At 50.6% G+C, this 13,955-nt stretch overlaps 1 long non-coding RNA gene across 2 annotated transcripts in view; it reads left to right on the top strand.

The window, feature by feature from the left end:
- LOC311524107 overlaps window positions 1-13,186 on the top strand; it is a 32,903-nt gene extending 19,717 nt beyond the window's left edge. For both annotated transcript variants that reach the window (XR_014712485.1, XR_014712486.1), the window contains exons 2-3: window positions 6,542-6,614; window positions 12,702-13,186. This is a non-coding gene — a long non-coding RNA (uncharacterized lncRNA). The remainder of the gene's footprint in view (window positions 1-6,541; window positions 6,615-12,701) is intronic.
- Window positions 13,187-13,955: the final 769 nt, after the last annotated feature.

Below are 13,955 nucleotides of genomic sequence, written 5' to 3'. Positions count from 1 at the left end.
AAAACAGCCATCTGCCTCCCCTGCCCCCACTCCCACAACCTCGTCCATTGGTCCTGCCAGCATTATCCTCCACTCCAACATGGGACATTCAGCTATGCGCTCGCATCACTTTGACAGCCTCAATGGCTTTATAATGGGGACAGAGGGGCTCCTGGCTCAGGCACAGGACAGGGGAGCAGGACGCCTGCATCCTATTCCCCACTCTGCTGTCTAGCCTTAGGCAGGTCCTGCCCCCCACCCCCACTGTGTGCCTCTGTTTCCCCATCTGTAAAATGGGGGCTATGATACTGACCCACCTCAGATGGGCAACGAGCAGCTTAGCTCAGGGGTGTCTGGAAAGCATGTTTCCAGCTGGATGCTGCTAGAGTAGCAAGAAGTGTTGTTTCTGCTCAGCCTGTTTTATTATGCTGGGGGCCTGGTGTATAAATCTGAGCATAAAGCGGCTGGAGTTCCCACTGACTCCAAGGAAGTTACTGCAGAGCTAGGGCCAGTCCTGCCTCCATTGACCCCAGTGGGCGTTTTGCTCTTGATCCCCGTGGGAGTAGGATTTAGCCCTTGAAGGTCGTCACTGAGAGCAGAGCCGGGCCCGCTGCCGGTGGGGGTGTACTGACGGAATGGCACCAGACCCATGTACGGAGAACGCCCCTGGCTGCCTGCTCCACCATTCACACTGCACCAGATGCACTTGAATATGGCCTGCCACGGAGCTGGGATTTCCTTGGGGATGATGCCAGAGAGTGTTTCAGTTTGACGCATCAGCCAGGGCAGTGCGAGCTTAACATGGGTGTAGATAGATCAGCTAGACAGGGCTAGTGCTCGGGTCCCCTTCCCTTTTAGTAAAAGTTTTCTTTTGTTATACACAGACTCAGTGCTCGGGTTGCCTCTTAGAGGTGCCGAGGGGTAGGGGTAAGTTTTCCCCGATTGCTGGGTAGGGGCTCGAGCTGTTTGGAGACGCTACCTGGCAAAAGGGTTACGTATAGCTAGAAATTAGCTAGATGGGTGTGCGTGCGTCCAGCCAGCCAGGGGTCTAGTTGGGGGGGGGTCTAATGAAGTATTTGATTAAATACTGAATGGCTGAAAGTGTCATTTGGCTGAAGCCGATGAGCAGTGCGATCATGACTCTTCCCCTTGTTAAGGCTCACTGCAGCCCCTCCCTTTGCTGCCGGCTGGCTTTTCGGGGCAGGTGTAGGGGGGTCACTATTGCCACCCCTGAGGGTACAGCCACCCGGGAGCTAGCGATGTAATTTCCAGCACAGGCAGCCCTAGCACTCCCCTGAGTACGCGTCTAGGGTCTGCAGTCGGCTCTTGTGTAGCCCCAGCCCCACTGGGTGTTCTTAGTGCGCTCGCTCGCTCAGAGCTAGCGTGTGATTGCATTCCGGCTCCAGCGCGCCCCCCCCGCCCCCCTACAGCCCCCGTCATCTGCACGTGGCCAAGTGCCTCGCACCCTTGAATGGGTTAACCCTCCCAACCGCCCAGGCAGACAGTCGGGATCATTATCCCCATGTCACAGACAGGCATACCAAAGTCCCAGAAGCGCTAAGTGATTTGCACTCCAGCCAGAACATCTCACGGAGCCATTATCCAGCCCTGTACAAACGCCATAGACTACCCCACTTCCCTGGCTCACAGGGGCCTTAGCCTCTGCAAAAGAGACCAGCTTGTCACTAAGCTTCACTAGGAGAAGGGGATTTCTCTTTTGCTGATCCAGCCTCCCTTTCCTTGACCTTCAATCTCCCAGCCTCCTGCGGGGTGGGAAAGCATGTCTCCCCGGAGCTAGGAGCTGGCCTCTGATTCCATGCTGGGCCTGTCTCTGAGAGGCGCTGGCCCGGCCTTGCTTCATGTGCTGGCCATGGGGAGCATGTTCTGGCCTCAGGAACGTGGCTCAGGCTGAGGGGATCGTCACTCGGTCCCTCATCTCCTGTCAGTTTTTATACTGGAGGAGGCTCGGGCAGCTCAGGCCAGGAGGGGCTGTATAATAGCGAAAGGGAGGCAGGCTGGCCCTCACACAGAGGCAGGGAGCGTGAGACAAAAGCAGGAGAGGCACGAGCAGCAGCCATCTGGAACTGGACCTGAGTGGAGGGACAGAGAGCCCACGCGAGGGGAACATGGGGAGTCTCTGAATGGCTGGAGCAATCCCCTATCAGCCTCCGAGCTGGACCAAGCCCTGCGACTGTGAATGATTCCTTTCAAGTAGCGAGGGGCAGTCCCTGCAGGGGACAGGACCCCAGCTGCCAAATGGCGCAGCCTCAGCAGAATATCCCCCCAGTGAGAAGGGGCAGGGGTCTTTCACCGCCCCGGCACCTCGCCTCCCCCCATAGCCACGGGGTCAGTGCAGGGAAGGGAGAGCGAAGGAAACCCATTCCGCGGGCAGCCAGCAGCCCTTGTTCAGATGCCAGGGACGGGCCTTGGAAGCACAGTCCCCCCATAAAGGACCTGAGGGGGCGTTTTTAGGTCGTCATCCAGGGGCTGGGCAGGACACCCCCTCTCCCCCCGTTCCCCTGCATGAATAGAGTGCAAAGGCCAGGCTTGATTTCGGTGGGACTCCTGGGGTATTGCCCCACTAGGAGGCAGCAGCGTTGTCCCTGGGGGACGCTGTGGAGTCAGCAGGCTCTTCTATGGCGGCTAAGTCCACCCCAGGACTTAGCTCCTGTGCCCGGGGTCCCTGTCTGTGCCCAGAGGCCTCAGTGAAGAATCCCCTTTGCATTCATTCTGTCCGAGTCCTGGCTCTTCCCTACCGCCGGGGAGGCTGCCAGGGCAAAGGCTGAACGGCAGCGGCCCGGAGGGCCAGGCTGTGGGAGGAGCTCAGGCTCAATGCGGTGCATCACGATGCCCTCTAGTGGCGGTCCCAGGTGCGGCGCTCCTTAGTACAGGAAGCGCCCGCTCTGCTAAGAGAGTGTTTAGCAGCGCATTTCACGCACCCGCACAGAGCTGGGTGGAAAGTGGTCAGCGAGGTGACTCCCAGTGAGACAGGCTCAGCCTGGCCCAGCCCCAGCAAAGAGCCTCCCAGCACAGGTGGGGATGGTCCAACCCCACGGAGGCCCGACGCTCCTCCCTGGGATTGCCAATAGCTCTGCCAGGACATAGAACCCCATCTGAGACCAGCTCGGTGGATCTCCCAGAAAGAAGAGGAGATGGCTTTGAGGGGAGACCGGCGCTTCTCAGCTCCAGCTGGCTCAGCCTACGAGGAGGCTACTTCCACGAGCTCCCCCAGGGGCAGGTTCCCTCTTGCTTCTCCCGAAAACATTGCCCCCCCCCGCCCCCCCGGCCCTCGGGCTGGGTCTCAGCTGTGGGGATGGATGGGACCCAGTGCGGCCTCTGGCCAGTGCGTGGAGACTCGGCGGCTCTGGAGACTGCCAGCTGGCAGGCTCACCCACCTGCTCTCCCGCAGCTGCCTCGTTCCATCACAGCTACTGCTGGCAGCAGCCCCGCTAGGGCCCATGCAGCAGCCGTCACCCCCGCGGAGATGTCTGTAGCAACACTGGGGATCAGAGGCAGAAGGATGGGATGGGGAGGGGGAGTGGGGATTAAAGCAGCTGTTGCCCCCCGCTGATGGGGGGTGGGGGCAGGGGGTCGAATCTCTCACACACCCTGCACCGTGAAGGGTTAACTCACTGGTGTCTTCTCTCACTGAGCAAGACTGGACCCCACGGGCAGTGTCCCTCCCATTGCCGCCTGCAGCTGCTGTTATATAAATGGGAGGCCAACAGCTGGAGGAGCTGTACTAACTCATTGCCCTGCCATGCCATTGCCATCCTGGGAGCTCTGCACACGGCACAGTGCTGGAAAGGCCATTGCTAAGGCAAGACTGGAGGCTGACGAGGAATTGTACAGCAGGCTGGAGGAAGGCGGCAGCAGGAAACTGAGGTTTGGGGTTGGCAAAAAAAGTGGAACAATGAAACCCATCCTTTTCGTGTGGAGCATGGGAACCAGCCCATAAGTGGTGGCAGCGATATGGAAAAAATATTAAATGAAAAGCAAGCCGATGACAGTTATGGGGAAGCCACAGAAGGTGTCAAGCTCTGGAGCCAAGGCAGAAGAAGCACTGAGTGAAGTGAAGACTGGTAAGGCTGCTGGTGGCGATGAGATAACTGTTGATATGATCAAGGCAGTTGGAGGGACTGGAGTCAAGTGGCTTTATGCATTACTAGGTGTTTGCTGGGATCAAGCTTGGGTACCCGGAGAGCAGGATCGATGGTGCCTCTTTGGAAGGGCCAGGGTGATGCAAATGATCCAAACGCTTATCAGGGGATCACCCTGTTACATCAGCCTCTCAAAGTCTTTGTGAGAGTTTTGGAGGCAAGGTGGAGGAAAATATAGGAGAGGAGCAACATGCCTTTTGGAAGGGAAGGAGAACTCTAGACCCGCTATTTGCAGTGAGACAGATGTTTGAAAGAATGATCAACGGAGGGCATTGCTGCTGTGGAGCATTTGTTGGTCTTGAGAAAGCATATGGCTTGATTCCACCGGTGTTTGGAGTATTGAGATGGATGGGAGGGGCACTTCAAGAAGTGGAGAGGATAGAGAAGCAGTATCGAGGGTCAGAACCTAAGGCAACAATACATGGAATTTCCGAGAGTTCTGAGGGGACGGTGCAACAGAGACAAGGCAGAGTGCTGAGTCCACTTCTCTCCATCCGAGTTATGAAGTGAATCAGTAGAAGAACCAAGCCACAGAGAACCAATGTATGCTGAGGACCTGGCCCCTATGGCTGACAGCAAAGAGGAATTGCTCAATGTGGGATCAGACTGGGCATCTGTGTTGGAAGATCATGGTTTGAAGAACACAAAGAAAGCTGGAGTTACGCAAATTGGGAAGGTGCAAGAAGAGCTGGTGATTAACATTTCAGGAGAGAAGCTGATTCGGAAGAAAGAATTTTTGCCCTTGGTAGGGTGACCAGGTGTACCGATTTTATAGGGACAGTCCTGATTTTTGGGTCTTTTTCTTATATAGGCTCCTATTACCCCCACCCCTGTCCCAATTTTTCACACTTGCTGTCTAGTCACCCTAGCCCTTGGGAAGTAAACTTAGTGCCGTTGGAGAGAGATGAGGAGAACTGAAACGAAGAACCCTTTCCCTGTGCGCTGGCAGCGGCTGTGAAAAAGCTGCAAGGAATGCTGTGGGACTAGCAAATAAGGAACAAACTGAAAGGAACAGTGTATGCGGCATGTGTTTGTCCCTGCTGGCTCTAGGGTTTGGAAACAGTGGGAGTTACCAAGATGGAAGAAAAGAAGATACAAGTAGTAGAAAATAATATACTGAAGAGAATGCAGTCAAGTGCAGGGTAGGCAGAGTGTGCATGGAAGAAATGAGGGGTAAGATGAACCTGGGACCCTCAGTGATAGATGGGCTGGAGAGGGCATGTTTGAGGTGGGCTGGACATCTGATAAGAATGGGAGAAGAACAACCAGCAAAGAAAACCAGGGACGAAGAGGAAAACAAGCAAGGACATGGAAGACTCAGGATACAATGGAAAGACTCTGTTGGCCTGGTGGTGTCTACATGAGGGCTTAGGTCAGCTTAACTATATCTCTGTGTAAAATTTACACCCCTGAGTGACAGAGCTGCGTAGACCTAAGTTTTAAGCATAGACCAGGCCTAACTCAGAGAGATTTTCAGTCAAACCCAGGAACAGAACTCGGTACCTTGTGTTCTATAAAGCAAAGACTCCTGCCACTGGAACCAAAGGGGAATCTCTGCTTGCTCTCGCAGTGGTAGGGCTTTCATGCTTCAGGGGCTGTAAAAAACTCTAGGACAACACAATCACTCTGTCACACTCCCACACACACTAGTTGCCATTCCAGAGAGCTGAGGTGCACGCAAACACTACAGGGCATCTTGTGGTTTCCAGGTTCTCTAGTATCCCAGCAGTGCCCTAGGATCCAGCTCATTGGGTGGATGGGCGGGGAACAGCCAATCGTTACATTCCCCAAGTAACCTATAAATTCAGGCCAAGTAGGTCCTTTTCTTTCCTTTCAAAATGGCTGTCCTCAAGAGGCCAGGGGTTCAAAGTAAGTCAGTCATTTTAAAGTGGAAGTCTCAGTGCCCTAAAATAAAGTGTATAAGCCAGAGACACGCACTCATCTTCTGCCCTGCCACAGCCCAAATCCACATGGAATTCAGTCCATTATGTCTTGGTCTCTACTCCACTTCTTCCGTCTAGGATTTAAAATCCTGCCATGACCCAAGGACAGGATTCTGAGCATGTCGTATTCGTCAGTCTCACTCGCTTCAGATATGATGGGCCAAAGCAGGGGAGAAAACACAGCTCTTTAAACCACAAAGAGACATAAAACAGGGACGCTGTTTCTCAAGTATTTTGTGGCGGCTGGGAATTTCTGAGCACTTTCCAACCTCTCCTTTTGTCTGACCTGGGGGTGGCAGGTTTGCTGTTTGACTAAAAAAAACACCAACTCCTTTGTGTTATGCAGGTCAGACTAGGTGGTCACAATGTCCTTCCTGGCCTGGGGATCTGTGAAAATCGTGAATGACCAACTCTGAGCAAAAGTGCTTTTAATTTAGCTCTTAAAGAAATCTCTTTCAGGTCTGTCTTGTGCGTGACCAGCTGCATCTTCCAGGCCGGTGAGTCGGCTGAGTAAGGAGCATCTCTGCCAAGGGTAAGTCTTGAGGATTTTCTAGTCAGCAATTCTCTATAAGGCTTTTCCTTTCCGTATCCATACCGTGACACAATGGCTAAGAGTTCTGATCCCAGATTTGCATGTGACTGCCTCTACGATCTTGGGCAAGTCAAGTCATTTCACCTGGCTGCCTCCTCTGTGGGGTGAGACACTCCTACTTCACTGAGGGGTGGGGGGGTGGCGTGTTGAGAATTAATGTGTCAATCAATGCAAGTACAGTGTTTTGACGATGTGACAGTATTATAAGTGTGCCATTCCCTTCCGCCCAGAGGCTCACGCTCAGAGCTAATCAGGTGTGTTCAATGTCTCTCTCTAGGGGCTGCAGCGAGTGGGGGCATCTCTGTACCTCGTGCGATAGAGGCCTGTGCGTTTGGGGTTGAAGGTTGAGATTTCTCTTCCTGTGTGCTACATGGAGGAAGTGCAGCTGAGCGGATGTCTGTTCATGTATGTGGCAGACATTAATTAGTTTGGTTTGCCTTACGGTAGTATATGGTATTACAGAATGCCATTTGGAAGTAGAAACGACTTAGGACTGGATTGAAAGGTCTGGGGATATTGTAAGAGCAGAGGAAAGATCCATTCTGGCGTAGTTGTTGAAATGTGCCTTGAAGTTGCTTTATCATTATACTTTGGCTTGGCAGAATTCCAGCTCTATTTTTTGATCATTTCAAAAGATAATGTCAATGTTTATATTTTTAAGCATATTTTCTATTTTATCAATTTCAGTTTTCACAGTTGTGCAAAATACTGGATGTTAAGGCATTTGTTGTTTTTTGTATCTATTTCAGTGTTGCAGGAAATGATGGGTAGGTCAGCCAATAGTTATCTAATGACAGTAGATATGGAAATTCAAAAAGTGAAAGCTTTATAACCCTTAAAACAAAACTGTTCACATCACATCACATCACATCTACAAAGTAAATGTCCTTAAATCAAACTCTAATAGGTTCTCAAGCAGTATTTTTCTTACTTTGCCCAGCTGTACGTTTTGATGATTATCAATGGAAATGTTTTTTGGTGGGTTTGTGTGTGTACGGTGAAATTGACGTTTGCTGACACATGGATAAAAACCTAATCCCTTCTAAGCCTAATTATACTTTGTATTTGTCCCACCCTTTTGAGCCAAATATCACAAAGCTCAGAGCAAACAATTAAGTCCCACAATTTGTTCGGAGGTGAGAATTGTCACACACACACACACACTCACACTCACACACCTGACAAAGAGAAATTGAAACAAAGGTAGAATCATTTGTCTAAGATCACACACTGAGTTTACTTAGATTGTAAACAGCTTGGGGCAGGGACTGTCTTTTTATTCTGTGTTTGCACTGTGCCTAAGCAATGGGTTTCTGGTCCCTGACTGCAGCTCCTAGGAGCTACCACGATACGAATCATAAATAATCAGTGGGGGAATTGGGCTGCCAGGTCTCACAGCTCTAGCCCCTAGATCATGCTGCCCGTCAATTTGACTCTCACTGTTTTACATGGAGGCAAAATAAGCATTTAGCAGCATGGCGTTCTCTCTGGGGCTTGCATCCTGGCTAGAGAACATTTCCACCGTACTGGTTAGCGAGACCTTTCACGTGTAAGCATTCCTTGTCTGCTTTGCACTGAGTCTCGTCTATAGATTTCCCAGGATGCTGACGGGGGAAGGGAGGGTGCATGGGAAACCGGACATGGCATGTTATTGAATTGATAGGCTACTTTGTCCTGATGGGGGTTGGGGGGAGGGCGGGTTAGAAACAGAGCATCAATAAACGGCTTGAGTTGTGAATGGAGAGAGACGGATTAGGAGCCGGGTGAAAACGTGTCAGAGTGCAGAAAGAAAAATGAGCAGCTGGCTGAGCAAAATTGGTGTCTGGTGAAGGACTCAGGGCCTGGTGGAAGCACGACACCAGGGCCTGGTGACACTGATCGAGAAAGACTGATGAAGAACAGCTGGATCTGGTTGCAAACATCTGGGGAACCAGGGCTGGAGTGAGGGCGAAGTCTAATAACTACAGTGGCTCCAGAAGCTACTTCTCGGTGTTTTAGTTTGTGGCCTCGATAACTCGTCACCAGGAGCTTAATTAAAAGGTTGCAATTTATTTGTGTGCAGACAGGATAGGAGCAGTCACCTCTTTGGTGAGAGGGGATGGAAGTGTAGCTTTCGATACTGGGCCTCCTACCACCACAAATTTAGCTTAGGTGTAAAACTTTGGAACATTGAGGCCAAATACAGTTCCTTGGGCTAGTGCCTGAGAAACCGCGCGAGTGCGGTGGGATTGAGGAGGTGCAATTGACATGGGCCTGGGCAGTCCAGTCTGGTTCCGAAGCCCAAGCTGATCCAATTGCACCAAGTTGGTATAAACAAGAAGAGCTACTATTGGGAAGGGCATTTTCTCTGAGCATCTCCGGACTTCAGAATTCACTCCTTCCTCCTAGTCCAAAATAACCAAAGTCTGATCACCTCCAGGTCTTTTCATTTTTCTCAGGTTTTTAAAAATGGGGTAGGGTTGGGGGAAGTATCAGAAGGGTGGGGGAATTGTTGGAAAGGGAGATGACTTTCCGGGTTTTAAGTTGCCTGGCTCACTGGCATTTAAGTTATAATTCATTGTATAGCTGCACTTCGCTGTACTTTTAAGCTATGTCAAGGGCTCCCAGGGCATATGGATAGGAGCCCTTTTGTAGCATTTGCATAAATCTAAATAAACTATCAGGGTAAGGATGGAAAAAATAAGTTTGATTGTAAATCTGATTTTAGTGTGAATCTAGAGGATAATGTTTGTAACCTAAGGAATCTTTAAATTAATTTCTTGTCCCTTTTCCAGTGTTGCCAACTCCTGCCATTTTATTGAGTCTTACAAGAGTTGGTGGTTTTCTTAAAGCCCCAACTGTTGGAGTCAGGTGATGGGCTGAGGACTCAGCTTTTGTTCGCAAATAAAAGGAAATGCCTAGCAGAGAGAAATGTAACCCCTAACAGCTGCAACCGCAGAAGGCAAAGAAAGAGACACCCCCCCCCGCCCACGGTATTACTATGTAAATCTCATGATTTTTAAGACAATCTCATAATTTTGGCAGGCCCATCTCATGATTTTGGAAAGCCAGGCACAATTCTGCTTGTCAGTATAATTTATCACAAGTTATTGGGCCGGATGCAGACATTACTGGGTGAAATTCTCTGGCCTGTGTTACGCAAGAGATCGGATATGGGGCTCATGATGGACCCTTCTGGACTTGGTCGATGAATATCCAGGAACTGAAGGGAGCTCCCAACTAGCTCCCCAACAGGCCCTGCTCACTTGGCTCCTAAAATTCCTTTAATTTAAAATTCTATTTCAGAGGAAATCTTCCTGGTCCATTAGAAGTTAAACATAGAGCTTAAATATGATGGGAAGCATATTTAGATGTCATCAGCTTAAACACATATATCAACCTCATCAGTATGGAAGCCCGTCTTGGGGAGCTGTTTAAGATAACATCATCAGCTCTTGGAAATTATGAAGGAATATTAATTAGCCAGGCTCTGGGTCGTTTATCATAAAGAATAAATCAATAGCCTCGCCATATAACATAAATCACTGTCGTGGGGGCAGTGAGTTCCAAGGATGGAATACTATTTTATACAGCACCTTCTTAAAGGCTCAGAGTACTTTGCAGCGATATAAAGATCACTACAGCTGTTTAACAGCTGATAGCCCCACAACACAACAGTGTGTTGTTATTTAGATTTGAGACAGTAGCTAGAGGCCCCAAATGGGGATCAGGGCTCCATTTTGCTAGGAGCTGTACAAACACACAGGTCATGTCTACACTACAAACTGGGGTCGCCAGTCCCTGCCCCAAAGAGCTTAGTTTAATAGACAGGTGTACAAAGGGTGGGATGGGAAACCGAGAATAGCCCAAGGTGTGTCACAGACAGCAGGTCAGTGGCAGAGCTAGGTTTAGAATGCAGTGTGACGAAGTGGGAATGTTCTTAATGTTTTCTCTGAATAATGGGTGGGTGCCTCAGTTTCCCCTATGCAGTTCTTAAGTATCCAGGTGGTGGGATAAGGGTGTGTGACTGTGGGAGAGCCCTAAAGGGTCAGTGTGATGGTGTCTGCAGAAAGAATGGCTGACACCCTGTCTCCTGGCAACTGATGGCTGGGGGTCCCTCCTCTGCAAAGGTGCAAACTGAAGGTGTTGGAGAACAAAGAGATCAGGTGGCCTCCTGGCCAGGGAAAGACACAGAGGAGAGGAGGGGCTGCAGAGCTTCAGTTTGGAGCTGGCTGGGGAAATGGGGGGAGGCTCAGATGGGGCTCTGGCCTCCCTGCCCCCCAGGACGGACCTGACTGAGATGTTCTGTTCTCTGTACCTACAAGCTCCGTTTTAGACCATGTTCCTGTCGACTAATAAACCTTCTGTTTTACTGGCTGGCTGAGAGTCACGTCTGACTGTGGAATTGGGGTGCAGAACCCACTAGCTTCCCCAGGAGCCCCGCCTGTATGGACTCGCTGTGGGAAGCGCACGGTGTGGACGGGGATGCTGAATGCGCCCAGGTCAGCCCCAGGAAAGTCAAAGTTGTGTAAGCTTCTTGCCCTGGGGAGAGGAGGTTTCCCCAGAGTCCTCCTGCCTGGCTTTGTATGGAGTAGTTCCAGAGCATCGCCCGGTGACTCCGTGACATTCGGGTCTCCCGATTTCTAGTCCAGTGCCTCTATCCACTAGGCCATGCTCCCTCTTCCTGAAGTGGCCCTCTCCCTCACTAACGTGGCTGAGGAATTTCAGAACGTGCTGCGACAGCTCGAGCTCGAATTTGACTAAGACGCCGCATGGAGCACCTTTGCGCTGCGGGGTGGAAGCCCTGGGATCTTCCCTGAACTCAGTTGCCCAGGTCCTTGGTTTGACATCACCCCCAGCAGCACAGCATCCCCGGCCCTGGTTTGCTGGGCATTTGTGTGTTACGAGCTAAGAGGGAAGCGTGCCTACCTCCCTATTGAGACGTCAGCGCTGCTTTCGGCAAGCATCCTGAGGACGTGCTGTTCTGTCTCCTGTCTGCGGGCTGAGTTAGATCCGAGAAAGAGACTGCAGCATTCCCAACCATGTGGCACTCCCTCTTATCCACTGCTGACTTGGCGGGTGCCAGGCCGTCTGTTACTTAACTAGACAATGATATGAACTCAAGGGGAAGCCTTCTCTTCCCATGCTCCATCATCCTCTCTCTCCACTGATGCCACTACCAGTTGGCTTGGTGTATGGAACTTATCGGTCCCCATTACACAATCTTTAGTATATCTACTCTCACAACCCCCCTGCAAGGTAGGACATTGTACAGAGGGGGAACTGAGGCATCTGGCGCTCCAAGCTATGTTGCATGGCCTGGAGTGTAATTCAGGACTTCGCCCCAGACGTCAATGGGAGGTTTGCCCAAAGATCAAGGGCAGACTAGGGACTCCATAAAGTCCCTAAACTTCCATCTCCCATTTGTTCAGTGCTTTGCTCTCACATTCAGCACCACTTAATGGGACATCTGCTCCCCTTCAGGGCCAGTGTTGTTCCTGCCCTTTGTTTCTCTTCCTCTTCCCTGTGTGTGTGTCACTCCTTTCTTCCTCCTGCATTTCCTTCCCTATGGCCGTCTTCCCTTCACCATTCCATCTGCTAAAATGAAGAGCAATGAAATAGTTAATGCTGACATTTTATGTGTCTTCATTAGACTTCAGTGTTAATGTTCCAATGGGATTAATGGGGGTTGGCCTGTTCACACCTCTCTGAGTTATTTTTCAGGCTGTCTGCAGACTCAGGCAGACGTCACTGCATTGGTTATGCTCCGTTCACATGTTCCAGGTTTACTTCCCAACCACAATGCCTAGAAACATACCTGTTAGGAGACAAACTGAGATTCTGTGTAATTTGAATATGCCACATGCATACATCAGCAGGGCTGGACACTTCATGACAATGAACTGAAAGGATCAGCACTGGAATAGTTAACAAGCTGACTTTTAAGTGATCTGATGAAGTGAGCTGTAGCTCACGAAAGCTTATGCTCAAATAAATTTGTTAGTCTCTAAGGTGCCATAAATCCTCCTTTTCTTTTTACCAATACAGACTAAGACGGCTGCTACTCTAAAACCATCAGACAATTGTTTCCAAGTTGATACCCCATTGAGATGAATGGGAGAAGTTCACACCTCTTCCACCTATACACCTAGGAGCAAGGAACACAGGCCAGCCCTACAGAATAGGGAGGACTCTGTCCTGGAAAGCAAAGACTCTGAAAAGTATTTAAGGCTTGTGGTGGGCAAGCAACTTGACCTGAGCTGCCAGAATGATACTGTGGCCAAAAGAAGATGTGATCCTTGGGTGCATAAACAAAGGAGTGGTGAGTAGGCACAGGGAGGTGATTTTAATTTGTTGGTGAGACCCGATACTGGAATGCTGTTGTGGACATTTTGTAATGTCTGTACAGTTTGAGTTCTGTGTGGGATTATGAACTTTCTGTGTGTATCCTGACCAAACCGCAAACTTCATTTTGAATGTGCAGCCCTTTGCCTTCTCTGTCCTTTTATCCCCATGGTGGACTGAAGTCCCAAGGAGCAGTAATACAATACAGGATCATTAAATCAGGGTGGTCTACTATTCAAATACAAACATCCTAGACAACAGGCTGGGTGTCACCCAGGAGAACAGGTTTGTTGGGGAGAAGTCACCCAGTAGGGTCTGTGTTCACCTCTGAAGCTGCTCTGGGAGTCACCTGAGAGGACTGGGAGGTTGTAAGAAGGCAGGAGTTGCTCTGCTTGGTGTCTTTGGCCATTTTCATCAGCCCAAGGAGAGGGGAGCTGCAGCAGGAGCCTGATAAGGCAGGAGGGAACCCTATCCGAACTCAGCCCGTCCCCCAGGGACTTCCCAGGGAAGGGTGAGCTAGCGAGGGGCGTTGCGTTATGGGTGTGTGTTGTTTTCTAAATGATCTGTACTCTCTGCCCTTTGCTCTTTACTTAAAAGAGAGAATGGTGCTTTAGAATCCTGTGCTAAGTCTCTGTGCGTGCGTGTGCACTGGTATGTGCTACACTGATCGTACGCCCATCGAAGATTTAACCCGTGGACTCAAAAATGCATGCAGGGCTGAGTTCTGGGTGTGGGAGTGTTGAAGCTATGGGGGAGTTTGGGGACCAGTTCTGGTCCTGGGGTGAGGCAGTTGGTCTGTGGAGATCTCAGCTCTCAGCAGGGAGATCTGCACCCCAAGAGTGTGCCTAGAGCCCTCAAACTAGGGACAGTGCATGGGGGGTTCAGTCTGGCACATGCCCAAGAGGTCAACTAGCTCTGCGACAGGGGCACCCAGTTCTGGTGTCCCCACTTTCAAAA

This window comes from Lepidochelys olivacea, assembly GCF_965140295.1.
Source record: "Lepidochelys olivacea isolate rLepOli2 genome assembly, chromosome: 7".
Classification (NCBI taxonomy): domain Eukaryota; kingdom Metazoa; phylum Chordata; order Testudines; family Cheloniidae; genus Lepidochelys; species Lepidochelys olivacea.
The sequence above is the reverse complement of the archived record's forward strand: the minus strand, read 5'-3'. Positions and strand labels throughout refer to the sequence as shown.